Source organism: Mobula hypostoma, chromosome 4 (genome assembly GCF_963921235.1).
Source record: "Mobula hypostoma chromosome 4, sMobHyp1.1, whole genome shotgun sequence".
In the NCBI taxonomy this organism is placed as follows: Eukaryota; Metazoa; Chordata; class Chondrichthyes; order Myliobatiformes; family Myliobatidae; genus Mobula; species Mobula hypostoma.
Window position 1 is genome coordinate 191,596,700 of NC_086100.1, and position 24,104 is coordinate 191,620,803.

The 24,104-nt window shown below is 45.1% G+C and overlaps 1 long non-coding RNA gene across 1 annotated transcript in view; it reads right to left on the reverse strand.

Moving 5' to 3' along the window:
* Nucleotides 1-1,548: 1,548 nt before the first annotated feature.
* The window catches only part of LOC134345009 (uncharacterized), a 35,983-nt gene continuing 13,427 nt past the window's right edge, over nt 1,549-24,104 (reverse strand). The window contains exon 3 of the long non-coding RNA XR_010017589.1: nt 1,549-2,900. This is a non-coding gene — a long non-coding RNA (uncharacterized LOC134345009). The remainder of the gene's footprint in view (nt 2,901-24,104) is intronic.

The following is a 24,104-nucleotide window of genomic DNA, read 5'->3' on the forward strand; positions in this document are numbered from 1 at the left end:
CTCTGTCATTCCATAAGTCAGTATGCTCTTTATTGCACATTGATTAAAGTGGGCCAGCAATCTTTGTGGCCGATTAGTTCTCCTTAACCATCTCAGGTAGTATAGTCGCTGTTGTGCCTTCCCTACTATTGAGGTTGTGTTGGTGGACCAAGGGAGCTCCTCGGTGACGCTCATCCCCAAAAACTTGAAATTGAAGACCTTTTCCACTGCCTCACCGTTTATGAATAACGGGGCTTGTTCGGGACATCTTGCCTTCCTGGAGTCAATTATCATTTCTTTAGTCTTCTTGATATTGAGTGATAGGTTGTGGTTCCTGCACTAATCGGACAGCTTCAGCGCCTCTTCTGTGTGTGCAGATTTGTTATTGTTTGTAATTAGGCCAATCACTGCGGTCTCATCTGCAAACTTGATGACTGAGTTTGCAGCAGGAGCAGGAGTGCCGTCACAGGGGAAGAGAAGGAGAGAAGTGGGCTCAGTACACAGCCCTGCGGGGTACTGGTGTTCGGGCTTGGGGGGGGATTGATGTGCACTTGCCTAGTTTCACTGTCTGGGCTAGTGAGGAAGTCCAAGATCCAATTACGGGTTGATGTGCCGAGACGCAGATTGTGAAGCTTGACGGTCAGCTTGCTCAATAGGGTACTGTTAAACGCCAAGCTGTAATCAATGAAAAGCATCCTGCTTTGTGTTGCAGGGGTTCGAAGACAGTACGAAGTGGGATAGAAATGGCATCTTCAGTTGATCTATTTGCCTTGTACGCAAACTGGTGTTGGTCCAAGGTAGCTGAGGTTATGTCCTTGATGTGGGACATGACCAATCTTTCTAAGCGCTTGGCAACTCTGGGACTGAGTGCCACAGGTCTGCACTCATACAAGGTGCCACTGACGTCTTGGGGATTGCTGTGACAGTTGCTGCTTTGGAGCATGCCGGAACCATAGCCTGGGATCAGTGAGAGGTTGTAAATCCCATCAAAACTGCCGCCAACTGGTCAGCGTAGTTACTGAGGACTCGTCTGGCTATGCTGTCTGGTGACGCTGCATGAGAACATGACCTGGATGGTCAGGGTCTGTGATGATGGATGCTGCTTTCTCCTGGCAGTGCTCCTTGTATAGTCCGTGAGCCAGTAGGGTTGGTCAGTATATCTGAGGGGAATAATGCTCATAGTGATTTTTGGCAAGGTATACATCTCTAGAGTTAGAAAATACGTGATAGCATTGCACCAGTGGTAGCTTTATGTGTGCTATCATGCATTTTATAACACTACCCTAAAATAATCATTTCTGAAAAGTGGCCAATATAAAGTACAACATATATATTCAACCTAGTGGTATTTTGTCATCAGTGATCTCTCAACATTGAAATTTGTCAAGCACTTCTCATCAAATGTTGTCATAAAATTCTACATTGAAAACTATGTCATTGGTAGCACTCTCAGTACAGTGCCCAATTTCAGTAGAGTGAATCATTTCATTTTTAGAAAAATATTTGTCTGTTGTTTGTTTTGGAAAAGTCAATAAAAACCCTAGGACACATATAATCACATGGATTTGTAGAGAATTTATTCAGGAATTCAAATAAGTAATCACTTTTTGTATATATTCCATATTAACATCAGTACAGCAGAAAATGTTACCCCACCCTTCAAAAGCTAAAAAACCTCATTTGGAGAGATTTCTGGAGTTTTATCAATGTCATGATATTTTCCATATTGTTGTATCAAATCAAAACAATCTTAAGCTTTTGCCATAGCATATAGAATTACAGTACAATAATTCAAATGTGGGGTTCCACACAGCCACAACTTAGGCCCCATTTGGTTGTAAAATGAATATATTTAATCAAAGACTGCTTTCCACACTTTGTTTTCCATACTTGCATAACCTATTAATAATCATAATAATTTTCCAAGTCTTCCACATCTTCATCTGAACTTTCCACACTCTTTAAGGTGGATGCCTGGTTCTCACAGTCTGCCAGTCTATACATGTCAGTACATCTGAGGCCATTTGCAACACACATACATCTTGGGAGTGAATATTTTTTTGGGCAGTTACAGGCCAGTAGCTCCAGGATGGCATCGGGTGCTGGCTGGCCTTCCATCCAGTGCACCACCAACTGTTCAGCTTCCTCTTCTCTCTCCATCTTCCATCCTCTGCCAACAGGGCTTGGCACTTGTGGGTCCCTCTCACAATTACTCCTTGCCTGCTCTCCATCTTCCTCTGGAACACCCCTCCTCCTTTCTTTCTCCCCAGGCCTCCCATCCCATGATCCTCTCCCTTCTCCAGCCTTGTATCCCTTTTGCCAATCAACTTTCTAGTTCTTAGCTCTATCCTTCCCCCTCCTGTCATCTCCTATCATTCTGGATCTCCCACTGTCCCTCCCATTTTCAAATCTCTTCTTTCAGTTAGTCCTTACGAAGGGTCTCAGCCCGAAACATCGACTGTACCTCTTCCTGTAGATGCTGCCTGGTCTGCTGTGATGAAGATCTCCTCCTTGGCCTTTTTGATGTAAGGTATTCTCACCAGCTTCATTAGTAATGCTTTCCTTGGCTTTCCTTTTCAGAATCTCTAAGTCCCTCCTCATGGTGTAGAGGCTTCTGCATTTTTGGTGATTTCTTGGGATTTCTTTTTCTCCAAGTTCTTTAGTAATGTCGAAAATAGGGGCATAGTTTCTCACTTTGGCTGCTTCAAGTAATGTTTTCCAGGATTCATAGTCTTGAGGACTAACTAAATGGTCATCATCTTCTTTTGATGCTTTCCAGTGTATGATACACTGCTTCTTAATAGATTCTTTGTGCTTATGGCTCTCCATTCTGAAGTAAAGTGATTCAGCTGCTCCAGATCTAAATCTACTCTACTCTTCTCTCTCCTCTGTTATGCAGGACTACCCCACCACCACAGTACCTGAAACAGAAAAAAATCACATTAACATTACTGGTGATAAAAGCACCTGCTGCAAAGGTGATAGACAAGATACAAATGTGAAACAGAACATGAAAACAGAAGCACATCTTATGTAATGAATAGTCACTGTGTTGTCACTGCCAGTAATAGATGACATTTGTAGAAATGCTAATTTTAACAACTTTTCTGAAAAACATATCGTCTTTCTTTTTCAATATTTTTATTAATTACTTGCATAGACGAATACAAAATACATTATGATATTATGGAAACAGAAACAAGATTGAATTGCCCCATAACTATGTATAGTAAATTAACCATAATATTGAAAAGGTATATTTTATTCTAATCTAAAGCAAAATCAAAACCCCATAACAAAACAGAAAAAAAAGTGAGGAAAAAAAACAGCTGTTTGGTTAAAAGAAAAAAAATCTCTGACATATAGTCATAAATTCAAACACATAATAGCCATTATTGCTGACCAAATCGAAAATTGTGAAAGTAGTTCCAAAAATGTCCCCATAACGTGAAAAAATCTTGTCTAGGTATAGAAATAGAACACCTAATCTTCTCCAGATTTAAACATGACATAACATCAATCGAACAATGGGCATGAGTAGGCAGAGCTGCATCTTTCCATTTAAACAACAAAACTCTTCTGGCTAAAAGAGAAATAAAAACCAAAATATGCAAATCATTCGTCTTAAGAGTAAAATCATTTCCTCCAACAATGCCAAACAAGGTAATCAGAGAGCTGGGTGTGAGCTATGTTCCCACCAATTTTCAAAGACAAAGTTTCAATAATAAGAGAGAACCATCAGTTTGAAGTAGAATGCTTTATTCCGTGCTATGTATAGTTTTGAAATGTGTGTTTAGACATGGGGTTATAAATCGAGTGATTACACACAGAAAGCTACCACTGCTGCAATGCTATCACATATTTTCTAGCACTAGGAGTGCATACCTTGCCAAAAATCACTAGAAGAATTATTCCCCCAGATGGTACCAGTGGCTCAAATTTGGGGTCCCGGCTCACGGACTAGTAGATGTGCTCAATGGTGGGGAGGGAGTTCCCAGCGATGCACTAGACTGCATTTTTTTTAAAGATTTTCCGCTAGACTATGTCCATAAAACACAGGAGCAGAATTAGGCCATTCAGCCCATCAATTCTGCTTTGCCATTCCATACCACTCAAACCCATACACCTGCCTTCTTGCCATATCCTTTCATGCCCTGACCTATGCCCTGATCAACTTCCGCTTTAAATAAACCATGGACTTGGCCTCCACTGCAGTCTGTGGCAGAGCATTCCACAGATTTACTACTCCCTAGCTGAAAAAATTCCTCCTTACCTCTGTTCTAAATGTTCACCCCTCAATTTTGAGGCTGTTCCCTTTAGCTCTGGCTACCCCCCACTATAGGAAACATCCTTTCCACATCCACCCTATCTAGTCCTTTCAACATTCGTTAGGTTTCAATGAGATCCCCCTGCCCCCCTGCATTCTTCTAAATTCCAGTGAGTACAGGCCCAAAGCTGCCAAACGCTCCTCCTATGTTAACCCCTTCATTCCCGGAATCATCCTCTTCAACCTCCTCTGGACTCTCTCCAATGACACCACATCCTTTCTGAGATATAGGGCCAAAAACTGTTGACAATACTCCAGATGTGGCCTGATTAGTGTCTTATAAGGCCTCAGCATTATCTCCTTACATTCTTGTGCATTGATGTTTCCATACCAGACCGTAATGCCGCCAGTTTCCAGTGTGGATGTATAGAAGTTTGTCAAAGTTTTAGACGGCATGCTGAATCTGAACACACTTCGAAGTGCTAACAGCCTCTGAAGTGCCTTTGTTGTATCTGCCTCCAGCACTAGCCTGGGCAGTGTATTCCAGGTACCGACCACTTTTTGAGTTAAAAAAACTTGTCGGGCACATTTCCTTTGAACTCGCTCTCCCGCTCTCCCGCTCTCCCCTTAAAAGCATGTGCTCTGGTGTTAGACACCTCAACACCCCCCCTTCACAGGTACAGCCTGACCGTTTAAGTTCCAACAGCACTTTGGGTGTGTGTGTTTGGACGTTGCTCCAGATTTCCAGCATCTGCAGTCTTTCTTGTGTCTGCAGCGTTTTTCAGAATCAGAATCAAGTTCAGTATCACTGACGTATGTTGTGGAATTTGTGGTTTTACAGCAGCAACACATAAAACATTACTATAGTTAGTATAAATCCTGATGAAGGGGTCTCAGCCTGAAACATTGACTCTTTATTCTCCTCCACAGATGCTGCCTGACCTGTTGAGTTTTTTCAGCACTTTGTGTGTGTCACTCTGGATTTCCAGCATCTACAGAATTTTTGATCGATAAGTTAAAATATAAATAGTGCAAAAAGAGAGCAGAAGAGTTCTGGACCGTTAAAAAATCTGATGGCAGAGGGGAAGAAGCAGTTCTTTAAACATTGATTGTGTGTCTTCAGGCTCCCGTACATCCTCCTTCGATTACTTCGCTTTCTAGGAAAGGTCTGATGAGGAAGGAATCTGTTAGGAGACAGCAGTGCACCATGGGAGAAAGGGAATGAGAAGGAGATCCAGAGGGAGGTGACTGGCAGGTGAGAAGAGGATAAGGGGTGAAATGGCAACCAGAATGGGGACTGCACCTGGGTCACAAACCTTCTACCCTCCACCCCTTCTTCCCATGTTCCCCTTTGGGTGGCTCAGGAGTAGGCCATTCTGCACTGATGAAGGGTCTTGTTCTAAAAGGTCTACTGTTTACTCCCCTCCATAGACATAGGTAGAATCTTAATTTACTCTTTAATCCAGTTGCTCCAATTCACCCCGATGGAATTGGGATAAATAACTTGCCCTGACTTTGCCTAAACTTTGTTGAATGGTGACATTGGGTGCAGTTTCCACAACTACCTGCAGGTGGCACTGCTGAGCCACTTGACTCAATATTGCCACCTGTAGGCTGTAAGTGGTGCAGCAGCACCTCATTCTCATTCCTGACACTGCTGATCAGGAATTTATTTCCATGACTCGGAATCATATTATCACTGACTTGTATCGTGTAAATTTGTTGTTTTGTGGCATCTGTACAGAGAAATACATAAAAATATTGTAAGTTACAATAAACAATATATTGAAAAAATAGGTAGTGCAAAAAGAGGGCAAAATCGTGAGGTAGAGTTCATGTGTTCATGGACTGTTCAGAAACCTGATGGCAAAAGTGAAGAAACTGTTCCTAAAATGTTAACTGTGGGTCTTCAGACTCCTGCACCTCCTCCCTGATGGTAGCAATGAAAAGCAGGCATGACCTGGGTGTTGGGGGTCACCTTTTCGAGGCATCGTCTTTTGAAGATGTCCTCTGCGCTGGAGAGGCTAGTGCCCATGATGGCACTGGCTGAGCTTACGATGCTCTGCAGCTTTTCCCAATCCTGTGCAGTGGCCCCTCCAAATCAGATGGCGATGTAATCAGTTAGAATGCTCGCCACGGTACCTCTGCAAACATTTGCTAGAGCACTTGGCGACATACAAACCATAGAAACATAGAAACATAGAAAATAGGTGCAGGAGTAGGCCATTCGGCCCTTCGAGCCTGCACCGCCATTTATTATGATCATGGCTGATCATCCAACTCAGAACCCCGCCCCAGCCTTCCCTCCATACCCCCTGACCCCTGTAGCCACAAGGGCCATATCTAACTCCCTCTTAAATATAGCCTATGAACTGGCCTCAACTGTTTCCTGTGGCAGAGAATTCCACAGATTCACCACTCTCTGTGTGAAGAATTTTTTCCTAATCTCGGTCCTAAAAGGCTTCCCCTTTATCCTCAAACTGTGGCCCCTCGTTCTGGACTTCCCCAACATCGGGAACAATCTTCCTGCATCTAGCCTGTCCAATCCCTTTAGGATTTTATACGTTTCAATCAGATCCCCCCTCAATCTTCTAAATTCCGAGTACAAGCCCAGTTCATCCAGTCTTTCTTCATATGAAAGTCCTGCCATCCCAGGAATCAATCTGGTGAACCTTCTCTGTACTCCCTTTATGGCAAGGATGTCTTTCCTCAGATTAGGGGACCAAAACTGCACACAATACTCCAGGTGTGGTCTCACCAAGGCCTTGTACAACTGCAGTAGTACCTCCCTGCTCCTGTACTCGAATCCTTTTGCTATAAATGCCAGCATACCATTCGCCTTTTTCACCGCCTGCTGTACCTGCATGCCCACTTTCAATGACTGGTGTATAATGACACCCAGGTCTCGTTGCACCTCCCCTTTTCCTAATTGGCCACCATTCAGATAATAATCTGTTTTCCTATTTTTGCCACCAAAGTGGATAACTTCACATTTATCCACATTAAATTGCATCTGCCATGAATTTGCCCACTCACCCAACCTATCCAAGTCACTCTGCATCCTCTTAGCATCCTCCTCACAGCTAACACTGCCGCCCAGCTTCGTGTCATCCGCAAACTTGGAGATGCTGCATTTAATTCCCTCATCCAAGTCATTAATATATATTGTAAACAACTGGGGTCCCAGCACTGAGCCTTGCGGTACCCCACTAGTCCCCGCCTGCCATTCTGAAAAGGTCCCGTTTATTCCCACTCTGCTTCCTGTCTGCTAACCAATTCTCCATCCACATCAATACCTTACCCCCAATACCGTGTGCTTTAAGTTTGCACACTAATCTCCTGTGTGGGACCTTGTCAAAAGCCTTTTGAAAATCCAAATATACCACATCCACTGGTTCTCCCCTATCCACTCTACTAGTTACATCCTCAAAAAATTCTATGAGATTCGTCAGACATGATTTTCCTTTCACAAATCCATGAGATATAGCCGCTGGCCTGCCCTCTTCATGATTGCATCAATATGATGGGCCCCGGATGTGAGATGTTGACATCCAGGAATTTGAAACTGCTCACCTTTCCCACTGCTGACGCCTGCAGCAATGCAACAACATGAACATTGAACTCTCCAATTTCAGGTATCCCCCTCCTTTCTCTCACTTGATCCAAACTAAAGCTAAAAGGTGATAGGTGGACCCAGGTATGTGGAGGAGGGGCATGAAGTGAGAAGCTGAGAGGTGATAGGTGGAAAAGGTAAAGAGCTGGAGAAGAAGGAATCTGACACACAAAATTATGAGGGGTACAGATAGAGTCAATACAGGCAGGCTTTTTCCGCTGAGATTGGGTGTGACTGCAACTAGAGGTCATGGGTTAAATGTGAAGGGTGAAAAGTTTAAGGTGAACATGAGGGGAAACCTTTTCACTTAGAGGGACGTAAAAGTGTGGAATGAGCTGCCAGCACAGGTAAGAGCTCGATTTCAATATTTAAGGAGTTTAGATAGGTGCATGGCTATGGCCCAGGTGCAGGTCGATGAGAACTAGGCAGTTGAAATGATTGGGCACAGACTAGGTAGGCCGAAGAGCCTGTTTCTGTGCTGTACTTTTCTCCAACTCCATGGCTCTATTCTGTGAGAGGAAAGTGGACCCTGGTAGAAAGAGAAGAAGGAGGGGCATGAGGGGTGGTGAGGAGGACATATCACTCTCTGGCTTGTACTCATTCCCCTCACTTCCTTATCTTGGCATCTTCCCCCTTCCTTTCCAGTCCTGATAGTCTGAAACAGATAATTTATTTACTTCCGTAGATGCTGCCTGACGTGCTGAGATTTTGTGAAAGCTGGTCATTGTACGTCAGGAAGGGGGCGGGGTGCACATGCTCCTGTTTGTCAGTGGTTCAATGGTACTGAGGGGGAAATGGATGAGAGTTTTGTTCCATGGGGTAAACATCACCAATAGCTTGTCCTGGTTCAATCACCTTGACACCGGGGCCAAGAAAGCTCGCTGGTGCCTCTACTTCCTCAGGAGGCTAAGGAAATTCATTATGTCTGCATGACCCACACCAATTTGTATAAATGGATCATAAACATCATCCTATCCAGATACATCTCAGCTTGTTTCAGGACAACTGCGCAACCTGAAGCCACAAGACGTTGCAGAGAGTTGAGGAAGCAGCTCGTCGTATCACGGAAACCAACCTCCCCTCCGTGGACTCTGTCTGCTCTTCTCGCTGCTTTGGTAAAACAGCCAGCATAATCAAAGGCTCCTCACACCTTGGCCATCCCTCATCTCCCCCTCCCTAGAGGCAGAAGATACAGAAGTTTGAAAGCATGTACTACCAGGCTGAAGGGCAGCTTCCATCCAGCTGTTTTAGAACTATTGAATGGTCCCTTTGTACGATAGGATGGACTGTTGACCTCACATCCTATCTCGTCATGACCTTTCACCTTACTGTCTGCCTGCACTGCGCTCTCTCTGTGACTCTGTTCTGCATTTTGTTGGCATTTTCGCTTGTGGCTGGTATGCAAGACAAGTTTTTCACTGTACCGCGGTACATGTGACAATAATTATAAACCAATAAGCCATGTGCTATATTAGACTCATAGAGTCACAGAGCACTACAGCATAGAAATGAGCCCTTTGGCCCATCTAGTCCATGCTAAACTATTATTCTACTTAATCACATCAACCTATGCCTGGACCATAGCCCTTCATAACCCTCTCATCCATGTACTTATCCAAACTACTCTTAAGTTTTACAATCAAGTTGACTGCCGTTCCTCTTATCTAAGGCAGCATTTGAATTTCTTTGACTGCACAGGGCTTTAGGTTGATTGGAGGCTCCTGAATGACAAGATTTCCTTCTTGTAAACTGCAGCTGATACGTCGTACCAAGGCGATAGGGCCCAGGTGCTAGAGCAAGCAACGGAACAATGTTTGCACGGTTTAAACACTGGGCCAGATGGATTGAAGGGGCAGAGTGTCCGGCCGTTTCTGCTCGCTGCTCCACAGCATTTACTCCACTCTTCATTGCACTGAGGCTGAGGATGCGGGCCGGCTCCGTGTCTGCGGGCTCCACGACATTTAGATTAGATTAGATTATGAGGACACTCGGTCCTCTTTTATTGTCATTTCGTAATGCATGCATTAAGAAATGATACAATTTGTTCCTCCAGAGTGATATCACAGAAACACATGACAAACCAAGACTAAAAAAAACTGACAAAAACCACATAATTATAACATATAGTTACAACAGTGCAAAGCAATACAGTAATTTGATGAAGAACAGACCATGGGCACGGTAAAAAAAAGTCTCAAAGTCTCTCAAAAATCCCATCATCTCACGCAGATGGTAGAAGGGAGAAACTCTCCCTGCCATGAGCTTCCAGCGCCGCAAACTTGCCGATGCAGCATCCAGGAAGCACCCGACTACAGTCCGACTCTGAGTCCGTCCGAAAACTCCAAGCCTGTGACCAGCCCTCCGACACCAAGCACCAAGCACCATCTCTGCCGAGCACTTCGACCCCAGCCCCGGCAACAGGCAATAGGCAAAGCCGAGGATTTGGGGCCTTCCCCTCCGGAGATTCTCGATCGCACAGTAGCAGCGTCAGCGAAGCGGGCATGTCAGAAGTTTCTCCAGATGTTCCTCTGTGCCTTCTCACGTCTGTCTCCATCAAATCAGGATTGTACACGGCCCCTATTTAACAAATACGGTATCAATTCGGAGCGGCCACCGGTGCTATGTCGCGCCACCATCTTCTCCTCTCCTCCATAAGAGGACATTTACTCTGCTGTGTGCTCCGTGTCTGCGGGCTGCACGACATTTACTCTGCCATGAGCTGAACTGAGGCTGAGGTTGTAGGTTTGCTCCAGCTGCTCAGGGCTTCATGTCTGAGGAATCACTTTCGTGCCATTTGCTTTCTTTTATCGTTTACAAGACTTGTTTTTTTTTTCTCCCTCTGCTCATTGGGTGCTTGTTCTTTTTTTTCCTGGGTTCTTTCAGCTTTCTTGTTTTGTGGCTGTAAGAAGACATATCTCAAAGTCATATAATGGATACATACTTTGATAATAGACCTGGCTGGTGGCATAGTAGCATCAGCGTCGGTCTTCAGGACGTAAGGTCCCGAGTTCGAATCCAGCCGGCTCCCCTGCACACTTTCCATCCATGCTGGGTTACGAGCTGGTGATCTCTTTGGAAACGCAGAAGGCAATCGCAAACCACTGCTGTAACTTGCCTCGTACGCGGTTCCCCACTACGTCGGAGAGGCATGGAGGGAAATCGTCCGCTAACCGGAGAAACTCCAGATGCAATGTACTTTTGATAATAAATGTTTTGATAATAAATGGACTTCGAGATATTAATTCAAAGTCACAAGAGATGCTGGAAACACACAATAAATGCTGGAGGAACTCAGCATGTCAGGCAGCATCTATGGAAGAGCATGAGCAGTCCAGTCTAGCCTGAAACGTTCACTGTATATTCCCCACCATAGATACTGCCTGAGCTGTTGAGTTCCTCAAGCACTTGTGTTGGAAAGCAGGTGTTGCACTGTCTGCTCTCTGCCACCAGGTGGCACCCGAGTTAAAGGGATGGATCCCCCTTCAAAGAAAGTTTAAGATTAGCTTTATTTATTTAGTGATACAGCGCGGATCTGGCCCTTCAGGCCTTTCGACCCACGCCACCCCAGCAACCATGGACAACCCCGATTAACCCTAACCTAATCACAGGACAATTTACAGTGACCAATTAGCCTACCCAGATCGCCTTTGGACTGAGGGAGGAAACCGGGGCAACCGGAGTAAACCCACACATTCCACGGGGAGGACGTACAGAGACTCCTCCCAAAACAGAGCTGGAATCAAACTCCGAACTCTAAAAAGTCCTGAGCTGTAATGGAATTGTGCTTACCACTACGTCGCCGCGCCGTCACATGTACATCATAATATACGGTGTGTGTGGTTCGTGTCAAACCAGATCAGCCAGGTTTGTGCTGGGCAGCCCACAAGTCTTGCCAGGCTTCCAGTGACAACATAGCATGTTGTAACTCACTAATCCGAATGTGTGTCTTTGGAATGTGGGAGGAAACCAGAGCACCTGGAGGACACCCACATGGTTATGGGGAGAACGTGCAAACTCCTTACAGACAGCAGCAGGGAAATGAACCCCTATCTGACAGATGATTCTGTCAACAATGCTCTGAGCACTATGCTACCGTGGCACTCCTTAAACATCCATCTAAAGAACCAAACAAGGAGATGGCTTTTTGGCCCCTCTAGTCCGTTCCAACATTGCTCGATGCAGTCCTGGCCTTAATGCCACATTCAGCCCATAGCCACCCTTCTCCCATGTAGTTCAAATGACTGTCACTCCCTGCCATGAATGTATTCAACAATTGTCTCCACAGCTCCATAGGGTAGAGAATTCCAAAGATCCACCACTCCTCCTCAACAAGACTCCAGCACAACATTATATGCCGAAGAGCCCATTCCTACGCGATACTGTTCTACATTTTAACGTCCTGATGCATCACAGGATTTCTACCTGATACATTTTCTCCCTCCAAAGACTGGAATTCAGATTAGAATTGGTTCATTATCATCACCCGTACTATACAAGCTAACCTCCAACCTGATGGCAAGTACACCGATTTCTCCTTCCGATAATTTTTTCCCCCTCCCATTCCCTCTTCTTCTATTCCCCACTCTGGCCTCTTATGTCTTCTCTTCACTTGCCTTTCACCTCCCACCTCCCCCCGGTGCCCCTCTTTCCTCCCTTCCTCCCATGGTCCACTCTCCCCTCCCTTCAGATTCCCTCCTCTCCAGCCCCTTACCTTTCCCAGCCACCTGGCTTCACCTATCACCTTCTAGATGGTTTTCCTTTCCCTTTTCTCCTGTCCTGAAGAAGGGTCTCGGTCCGACTGTTTATTAATTTCCATAAATGCTGCCGAACCTGCTGAGTTCCCGCAGCACTTTGTGCGTGTTTTAGTGAAAAGCGGGCCTTGCAAGCAGCTCATACAGATCAAATCATTGCACAGTTTATTCAGGTAGAACAAGGTGAAACAATAGCGGAGTGAAGGAAAAAGTGTAAAAGTTACAGGGAAAAGTGCAATGCACTGAGACAATAAGGTGCGAGGTCATAACGAGGGAGATTAGGAGCGCAAGAGTCCATTTGCTTGTAGTTGGGGACAGCTCAATAGTTTTACATCAGCTGGTAGAAGCTGTTCTTGAGCTCGGTGACAGGTGCTTTCAGACTCTGCATCTCGAGCCCGGACGGAGAAGGGAGAGGAGAGAATGGCCGAGGTGGGAGGGGTGTCTGATTATGCCAGTGGCTTTACTGAGGCGGTGAGAAGAGTAGACAGAGTCCATGAAGGAAGATTGGGTTTTTGTGACGTGCTGGGCTGTGTCCACAACTCCTTGCAGTCTCTTGCAGTCACATTAGCACACACAAAACACTGGAGGAACTCAGCTGTGGAAAAGAGTACACAGTCAACATTTCGGGTCGAGATCCTACACCAGGACCGCAGCTTGTGTGTACTAACTTTGATTTCCAGCATCTGCAGATTTTCTCTTATCCTTGCAGTCACGTGCTGAGCAGTTGCCATAATGAGCCACTGCACGCCCAGGCGGAATGCTTTCTGTGGTGAATTCCTCCAGCAGATCATTTGTTGCTCTACATCCCAGGATCTGCAGCCTCTCGTGTCTCCCGTTCGCCCAAGTTTGATCCATATTCCTCTAACCTTCCTCGCCCATGTACTTGTCCAAGGACCTTTTAAGTGCTGTGAATGTAACTGTCTCAACCACTTCCTCTGGTGGCTCATTACGTGTGCACAAGGGGAAACTTCTTCACGCCGGGGGAGGTGAGAGCGTGGGAAGGGCGGCCGGCACAAGTAGTGGAGGTGAGCTCGATTTCCACATTTAAGAGGAGTTTGGATAGGTACGTGGATGGCAGGGGTATGGAGGGCTCTGATCCAGTCGCAGGTCGATGGGATTAGGCAGCTTAAATGGCTCAGTACGGACTAAATGGGCCGAAGGGCCAGTTTCTATGCAGTACCTTTCTGTGACTCTACTGTAACACCTTCAGTGTGAAGAAGTTGCCCCTCAAGTCTCCTGTTAAACCTCTCCCCTCTCACCTTGGGCCCATGTCCTCTAGTTTTTGATATTTATTCACTGGGGAAAAGTTTCAAGATAGTTTAAGGTCTTTTCCAGTACACAAGTGTAGAGGAAACTGAAAGAATTGTTACTCCAGATCTGAACATCACCAAAAAAATCACAGAAGATAAAGTACACAGTGAATATAAAAACATAAGATAGCATATATACATGGATTGATTGTATGTCCATAAAATGATGCTAGGTACAGGAGTGTATGTACGTAAGATGACTGACAGGAAATGATAAAGTAGTGGTTGTTGAGGGTCTGAAGGGGTGGGTTGGTGGGTGGAGGTGTTGATCAGCCTCACTGCTTGGGGAAAGTCACTGTTTTTGAGTCTGGTGGTCCTGGCGTGGATGTTATGTAGCCTCCTCCCTGATGGGGGTGGGACAAACAGTCCATGAGCGGGGTGGGTGGAATCCTTTATGTTACTAGTGGCCCTTTCCCAGCACGTTTCTGTATATGCACCCTTGATGATAGGTAGGCTGGTGCCAGTCAGTGTTGAACTCAACGTAGGACTGCCTAAGGGACTCTAACTCTGGATTTTTCCCTCAGGGTTTCTCCCGAACCCTTCTCCATGAGTAGGTTTTGCTGCAAGGCAGGGGAAGTTCGAAATCAGAGTTTTCCTTCTCCTAGATGAGCTGCCAACCGTGGCTGATGAACCCATCTGCCCAAAGTGACTGGTGCCAGAGATGCTCTGGGCAGTTTTCATTACAGGTTGCAGAGCCTTCCTGTCCACTGCAGTGCAACTTCTGTACCAAACAGTGATGTTACCACTTCACCCAACCCTGCATATTCACCCTAGCTATTCCCCTCATGATTTTGTACACCTCTGCTGACATCATTCTTCTTGGACTCACCGCACCACACCACAGATCTCATTTATTCCTCCTGTCTGCTGCCTGTCCTCTCCTCCCCTCTCCCAGCTGGATGTAATTCAGAGAGGCCCTCCATTGGTTGGGATTGATGTTGTGTCCTAGCTGTTTACATGATACATAAGCCAGTTTGCAAGACGAGGCGCCTTGCTATGTAGAGCAAGTTGCTGACCACGCACCAGGCTCCCCTCTTCACACAGCTGATGAATCCAAAGGAACAACTGAGACTGATACAGTTTGGCACCAGTGGCATTGCAGGAGTTGCCAGTCAGTGTTGAACTCAACGTAGGACTGCCTAAGGGACTCTAACTCTGGATTTTTCCCTCAGCGTTTCTCCTGAATCCTTCTCCATGAGTAGGTTTAGTTGCAAGGCAGGGGAAGTTTGAAATCAGACTATTCCTTCTCCTAGATGAGCTGCCAATCACGGCCGATGAGCCCCATTGGCCCAAAGTGACTGGTTTTAAGGAGCCTACGCCTTTTCTCCTGTTAGTAGAAACAGTTCCACCAGGCTAAGCCACATGTGAAGGCCAGGAGCTAGACTTGGTTGTCAGAGCCTATTTGAGACACAAGCCATTGGGAGCATTTAATAGGCAGTGGGAGCTGATCCCCATTACCACCTCCGGCTATATGAACCTTAAGGAACCAGCAGGATGTTAAAGAAGGTAATAACCCATGGGATCACACACACACTGTCATTGTGCAGGAACACCAATTTAATCAGGGCCAAAGGTGAAAGAAGAACCTGGGGAGGGAATCTGGTTTTAAATCAACACCCAACATTAAGGCATCTGCAAGAAACCTCATCTCACCTCACCTTTAAATAAGGTTTGCTGCTTATCATCTCGGCCCTAATTTATAGAGCACAGTTTCACTCGTGCATCTGCAAAATAAGGAAGAATCTCAAAGTTCAAAGTAAATTTATTATGAACTTATGTATATGGTCAATGGCCACTTTATTAGATACACCTGCACATCTGCTCGTTAATGCAAATATCTAATCAGCCAATCATGTGGCAGCAACTCAATGCATAAAAGCATGCAGACATGGTCAAGAGGTTCAGTTGTTTTTCAGACCAAACACCAGAGTGGGAAGAAATGTGATGTCTGTGACTTTGACCTTGGAATGTTTGTTGGTGCCAGATGGGGTGGTTTAAGTATCTCAGAAGCTGCTGATCTGGGATTTTCATACACAACAGTCTCTAGAGTTTACAGAGAATGGTGCAAAAAACAAAAAAAAAACAGTGAGTGGCAGCCCTGTGGGTGAAAACACTTTGATAATGAGAGAGGTCAGAGGAGAATGGCCAGACTGGTTCAAGCTGACAGCAAAGTGACAGTAACTCAAATAACCATGCGTTACAGCAGTGGTGTGCAGAAGCACATCCTGAGGTGAATTGTCTACAGCAGCAGAAGAGCATGAACATAGGTATACTACCCTGAGATTTATTTTCTTGTGGGCATTCATAGTAGAACAAAGAAATTAAACAGAATCAATGAAAAGCTACACACAAACAAAGACAGTCAAACAACCACTGGGAAAAGATAGGCAGACTATACAAATACAAATTATAACTCAGGTTGATTATCCCTTATCCAGAATTCCAATATCTAAAAATCCCCGAAATACATGACATCACAAAAAGAAATTTTCCAGAGGTTCCCCGGCGATGTTCAGGGCTCTGCATACAACACACAGTACTGAGAAGTGATCTCGCATATGTAGTAGACGGAAGTTAATGAAAAGTAGAATAACACTGCATAAAGTGAAAAATGAAGATCTTGATTGTGTACTGAAAGAGTGGATTCATCAGTGTCAGAATGAACCTATGCCGCTTATCAGTGTGCTGATTATGAAACAAGCAAAGATCTATCACAATTAACTGAAAATTGAAGACTATTCTGAATATTCAGCAGACTGGTTGCAAAAAAAAGTTAAGAAAAGGCATGGCATTAAATTTTTAAAGATTTATGATGATAAAGCGTCTACTGATCAGCAGCAGAGAAATCATTGAATGATTTGCCAAGATCGTCACTGATGAGAATCTAACATGCTGAATGGCTGCATCAGTACATGTGTCTGATGAACGAGTGTAAGACAAAGACTTCTTACTGGTAGCACATAAATTCAGTGAAAAATGATAACAATCCCAAGCTAGCTCATTATATATTCCCAAGTCCGAAACAATTCCGGCCCCAAGCATTTTGGATAAGGGGTTACTCAACCTAGAATAATAATGATAATAATAATAATATTATAATACATTAAATAAACAAACAGTATGAGAACCTAGGTATTTTAAGTATTGCTGACAACAAGTATTGAAAGATTGACATTGGTATTGATATTGGGAGGTACAGGAGCCCAGAGTACCACAGGTCTACCCCTTCAGTGAGTTGCTCGTTGATGGAGAAACTGAAGGAGCTGGTCTTGATCTGGATCATGCTGCTGCTTGTGTCAGAGTTGCATCATAGGAGTTGGTGCCTGAAGGCGGTGTGTAGGCTAACAGCGAATGATCGTCTTAGTCACTTTTCTTGCAATCGCAGGACCCTGATGGGCACTGTTAATGCAGAACGCTACAGGCCCAATTCACTAATTTATTGGTGGATGGCAGTAGAGGATGGTGGGGGAGCTGTGCGATTTCGGATGTAGCGGAGACTAGATCTTAAGTTGGTCCACTCCACCGGAGGCAGTGTGAGGCCTTGTCCAAGCTGGAATCAGTGCTGCTCCCTGGTATTTGCTCTGCAGAAGGCAAGCTGTACTGTGTTCGACTGCGGATTGCTGCAACATTCGTGCACTCAGGGACTTGGACTATATATATTTTCTGCGTGACTGTATTGTACTGCTATCTTATATATGCTTGCTATCTTACATATGCAATATGTGCCTTGTGCTGTGTATGACTGTTGGTGCTATGTTTTGCACCGTGGCCCTTGAGAAGCATTGTTCGTTTGGTTGTATTCATGGGTATTCATGTATGGTTGAATGACAAATAAACATGAACTTCACTGAACTTCCTCCAAGAGGGCCATAACCTTGTTGGGTTTGGAGGCTTGGGTGCTTCAATGAGCTGGGGGCAGGCTTTATGCTTTGGCTCTTGGTAGGATCACCCATGTCAAACAGGTCAAAGGGTGAAGGACAGACTAGGGGTGGTCCACTTGTCCTCCAAGTTTGGGGGTTAATCTCAGGGCTAACAACGCTGGCTGGTAAAACAATTTTGTTATGGAAAAAGCAATGATGGATCCTTCTATATCTGAGTGTGACAGTATTCCTGAATCTCCATCCAGGAATTGCATGACTGACAGTAGTGAAAACTGAGAGGAAGCTATTGACGTGATGAAGGAAACCCTGAATACCATCAGAGATGGAGGACCTCCATTGCTGCCCTGAAAGCCGGCAGCATATCAGGCAGAAAGTTAACCAAACTTAACTAAAAAACCCACTCTCAATGTTTTGAGAACAGCTTCTTCCCCTCCACCATCAGATTTCTGAATGGTCCATGAACCCATGAACACGACCTCATTATTCATTTTTGGACTACATATTTATTTTGATACTTAGAGCACATTTTATGAATTACACTGTACTTCTTCCACAAAACAACAAATTTCATGACATAATAGTCATAGTCATAGTCATAGTCATACATTATTGATCACGGGGGGAATTGGTTTTCGTTACAGTTGCACCATAAATAATAAATAGTAATAGAACCAGAAATAGTTAAATAGTAATATGTAAATTATGCCAGTAAATTATGAAATAAGTCCAGGACCAGCCTATTGGCTCAGGGTAGACTGTTCCTGGACTAATTTCATGGAAGGAGTTGTAAAGTTTGATGGCCACAGGCAGGAATGACTTCCTATGACGTTCAGTGCTGCATCTCGGTGGAATGAATCTCTGGGTGAAAGTACTCCTGTGCCCACCCAGTACATTATGTAGTGGATGGGAGACATTGACCAAAATGGCATGCAACTTAGACAGCATCCTCTTTTCAGACACCACCGTGAGAGAGTCCAGTTCCACCCCCACAACAGCACTGGCCTTACGAATGAGTTTATTGATTCTGTTGGTGTCTGCTACCCTCAGCCTGCTGCCCCAGCACACAACAGCAAACGTGATTGCACTGGCCACCACAGCCTCGTAGACCATCCTCAGCATCGTCCGGCAGATGTTAAAGGACCTCAGTCTCCTCAGGAAATAGAGACGGCTCTGACCCTTCTTGTAGACAGCCTCGGTGTTCTTTGACCAGTCCAGTTTATTGTCAATTCGTATCCCCAGGTATTTGTAATCCTCCACCATGTCCACACTAACCCCCTGGATGGAAACAGGGGTCACCGGTACCTTAGCTCTCCTCAGGTCTACCACCAGCTCCTTAGTCTTTTTCACATTAAGCTGCAGATAATTCTGCTCACACCATGTGACAAAGTTTCCTACCGTAGCCCTGTACTCAGCCTCATCTCCCTTGCTGATGCATCCAACTATGGCAGAGTCACCCAAAAACTTCTGAAGATGACAAGACTCTGTGCAGTAGTTGAAGTCCGAGGTGTAAATGGTGAAGAGAAAGGGAGACAAGACAGTCCCCTGTGGAGCCCCAGTGCTGCTGATCACTCTGTCGGACACACAGTGTAGCAAGCACACGTACTGTGGTCTGCCAGTCCGTGAGAATAAGTATGATTCTGATTCTGATTCTGTGCCTAAATACAAATTATTCTATACATCAGTATATCAAAGTAATAAAAGGAAACAGAATGCAGAATAGAGTGTTATAATTACAGAGGAAGTGCAGTGCAGGCAAACAAATAAAGTGCAAGGGCCACAGTGAAGTAGACTGGAAGAACAATAGTTCATGTTTGGTGACTGAGAAGTCCATCCAAGAGTCTGATAGCAGTGGGGTAGAAGCTATACTCGAACCTGGTCTTATGTGCTTTCAAACCTTTTGCATCTTCTGTCCAATGGAGAGGAGAGAAGAGAGAATGCCTGGGATGGGAGGCGTTGGACTTCCAGTCAGTGAGGACATATCCGTAGCTTAAGCCTCTAGCGATGTCCCCATTCTTGAACCGGACCATCATGGGTAAAGCCCTTCCCACCACTGAGCACATCTACATGGAGTGTTGTTGCAGGAAAGCAGCATCCATCATCAGGGACCCCCACCACCCAGGTCATGCTCTCTTCTCACTGCTGCCATTGGGAAGAAGGTTGAGGAGCTTCTGAACTCTCACCACCAGCACAGGAACAGTGCATCAGGTTCTTCAACCAAAGGGGATAACTTCACTCAACGTCACTTCCCCATCACTGAAATCTTCTCGCAAACTATGGACTAACTTTTAAGGACTCTTCATCTTATGTTCTTGATGTTTATTGCTTGCTTGCTTGCTTATTTATTTATTTATTTATTTATTTATTTATTCGCACAGTTTGTTGTTTTTCACGTTGGTTGAATCAATAGTCAGTGTGGTCTTTCCTTGATCCTATTACAGTTTTGGATTTACTGAGTATGCCCGTGAGGAAAATGTATCTCAGGGTTGTATATGATGATAAATATGTACTTTGATAATAAATTTACTTGGAACTTTAGGGTCACGTCTCTTTTCTCTCTCCCACCACAACACAGATCATTGGTATTGGTACTAGGGTTTGTTTGGTAAATTGATTAACTAGGTATAACATTCTCACATGTTCTGAGCTTTCGTTTGCCTGCCGTCCAGTAGGAACTTACTATGCATCAGAATATGAAGGCAGTACAGCAAGCAAACAGAGAATGCAGAATATAGTGCTGGGTTTCTAGAGGAAGTGCCATGTAGGTACAAAACTAAAGGACATGGGCACAATGAGGTAGATTGTCACAGTTCATGTTTAATTCGTGAGATGTCTGTTCAGTGGGATAGAAGCTGTGTTTGAGCCTGGTGGTACCTGCTTTCAGATTTATACATCTTCTGCCCAATAGAACATAGAACATAGAATAGTACAGCACAGTACAGGCTCTTCGGCCCACATTGTTGTGCCGACCCTCAAAGTCTGCCTCCCATATAACCCCCCACCCTAAATTCCTCCATATACCTGTCTAGTAGTCTCTTAAATTTCACTAGTGTATCTGCCACCACCACTGACTCAGGCAGTGCATTCCACGCACCAACCACTCTCTGAGTAAAAAACCTTCCTCTAATATCCCCCTTGAACTTCCCACCCCTTACCTTAAAGCCATATCCTCTTGTATTGAGCAGTGGTGCCCTGGGGAAGAGGCACTGGCTGTCTACTCTATCTATTCCTCTTAATATCTTGTATGCCTTTATCACGTCTCCTCTATCCTCCTTCTCTCCAAAGAGTAAAGCCCTAGCTCCCTTAGTCTCTGATCATAATGCATATTCTCTAAACCAGGCAACATCCTGGTAAATCTCCTCTGTACCCTTTCCAATGCTTCCACATCCTTCCTATAGTGAGGCGACCAGAACTGGACACAGTACTCCAATTGTGGACTAACCAGAGTTTTACTGAGCTGCATCATTACCTCACGACTCTTAAACTCTGTCCCTTGACTTATGAAATTTAACACCCCATAAGCTTTCTTAACTACCCTATCTACCTGTGAGGCAACCTTCAGGGATCTGTGGACATGTACCTCCAGATCCCTCTGCTCCTCCTCACTACCAAGTATCCTGCCATTTACTTTGTACTCTGCCTTGGAGATTGTCCTTCCAAAGCGTACCACCTCACACTTCTCCGGGTTGAACTCCATCTGCCACTTCTCAGCCCACTTCTGCATCCAATCAATGTCTCTCTGCAATCTTCGACAATCTTCTACACTATCCACAACACCACCAACCTTTGTGTCATCTGCAAAGCTGCCAACCCACCCTTCTACCTCCACATCCAGGTCGTTAATAAAAATCACGAAAAGTAGAGGTCCCAGAACAGATCCTGGTGGGACACCACTAGTCACAACCCTCCAATCTGAATGTACTCCCTCCACCACTACCCTCTGCCTTCTGCAGACAAGCCAATTCTGAATCCACCTAGCCAAACTTCCCTGGATCCCATGCCTTTTAACTTTCTGAATAAGCCTACCGTGTGGAACCTTGTCAAATGCCTTACTAAAATCCATGTAGACCACATCCACCTCACTACCCTCATCTATATGCCTGATCACCTCCTCAAAGAACTCTATCAGGCTTGTTAGACACGATCTGCCCTTCACAAAGCCATGCTGACTGCCCCTGATCAGACCATGATTCTCTAAATGCCCATAGATCCTATCTCTAAGAATCTTTTCCAACGGCTTTCCCACCACAGACGTAAGGCTCACTGGTCTATAATTACCTGGACTATCCCTACTACCTTTTCTGAACAAGGGGACAACATTCACTTCCCTCCAATCTTCCGGTACCATTCCCGTGCACAACGAGGACATAAAGATCCTAGCCAGAGGCTCAGCAATCGCTTCCCTCGCCTCATGGAGCAGCCTGGGGAATATTCCGTCAGGCCCCGGGGAGTTATCCGTCCTAATGTATTTTAACAACTCCAACACCTCCTCTCCCTTAATATCAACATGCTCCAGAACATCAACCTCACTCATATTGTCCTCACCATCATCAAGTTCCCCCTCATTGTTGAATACCGAAGAGAAGTATTCATTGAGATCTCGCTCACTTCCACAGCCTCCAGGCACATCTTCCCACCTTTATCTCTAATCGGTCCCGCCTTTACTCCTGTCATCATTTTGTTCTTCACATCATTGAAGAATGCCTTGGGGTTTTCCTTTACCCTACTCGCCAAGGCCTTCTCATGTCCCCTTCTTGCTCTTCTCAGCCCCTTCTTAAGCTCCTTTCTTGCTTCTCTATATTCCTCAATAGACCCATCTGATCCTTGCTTCCTAAACCTCATGTATGCTGCCTTCTTCCACCTGACTAGATTTTCCACCTCACTTGTCACTCATGGTTCTTTCACCCTACCATTCTTTATCTTCCTCACCGCGACAAATTTATCCCTAACTCCTGCAAGAGATCCCTAAACATCAACCACATGTCCATAGTACATTTCCTTGCAAAAACATCATCCCAATTCACACCCACAAGATCTAGCCTTATAGCCTCATAATTTGCCCTTCCCCAATTAAAAATTTTCCTGTCCTCTCTGATTCTATCCTTTTCCATGATAATGCTAAAGACCAGGGAGCGGTGGTCACTATCCCCCAGATCCTCACCCACTGAGAGATCTGTGACCTGACCCGGTTCGTTACCTAATACTAGATATAGTATGGCATTTCCCCTGGTCGGCCTGTCAACGTACTGTGACAGGAATCCGTCCTGGACACACTTAACAAACTCTGTCCTGTCTAAACCATTGGAATTAATCAAGTGCCAATCAATGTTCGGGAAGTTAAAGTCACCCATGATAACAACCCTGTTATTTTTGCACCTTTCCAAAATCTCCCAATCTGCTCCTCTTTATCTCTGCTGCTACCAGGGGGCCTATAGAATACTCCCAATAGAGTAACTGCTCCCTTCCTGTTCCTGACTTCCACCCATACTGACTCAAAAGAGGATCCTGCTACATTACCCACCCTTTCTGTAGCTGTAATAGTATCCCTGACGAATAATGCCAACCCTCCTCTCCTTTTCCGTCCTCTCTATCCCTTTTAAAGCACTGAAATCCAGGAATATTGAGAATCCATTTCTGCCCTGGTGCCAGCCACGTCTCTGTAATGGCCACTACATCATAATTCCATGTATGTATCCAAGCTCCCAGTTCATCACCTTTGTTCCTGATGCTTCTTGCATTGAAGTACACGCACTTTAGCCCTTCTACCTTACTACCTTTACACCCTTTATTCTGCTTCTCTTCCCTCAAAGCCTCTTTATATGTTAGAGCTGGCTTTACTCCATGCACTTCTTCCACTGCTCTATCGCTCTGGGTCCCATCCCCCTTGCAAATTAGTTTAAACCCTCCTGAACCATGCTAGCAAACCTACCTGCAAGGATATTGCACCTCCCCGAGTTCAGGTGCAACCCATCCAATCTGTACAGGTCCCACCTTCCCCAGAAGAGATCCCAATGATCCCAAAATCTAAAACCCTGCTCCCTGCACCAACTCCTCAGCCACGCATTCAACTGCCATCTCCTCCAATTCTTACCATCACTGTCACGTAGCACTGGTAACAATCCTGAGAACGCCACCCTTGAGGTCCTGTTCTTCAGCTTTCTGCCTTGTTCCTGAAATTCACACTTCAGGACCTCATCCCTCCTCCTGCCTACGTCATTGGTCCCAACATGTATCACGACTTCTGGTTGCTTTCCCTCTCGTACCAGGATGTTGTGCACCTGGTCAGAGACATCCCGGATCCTGGCA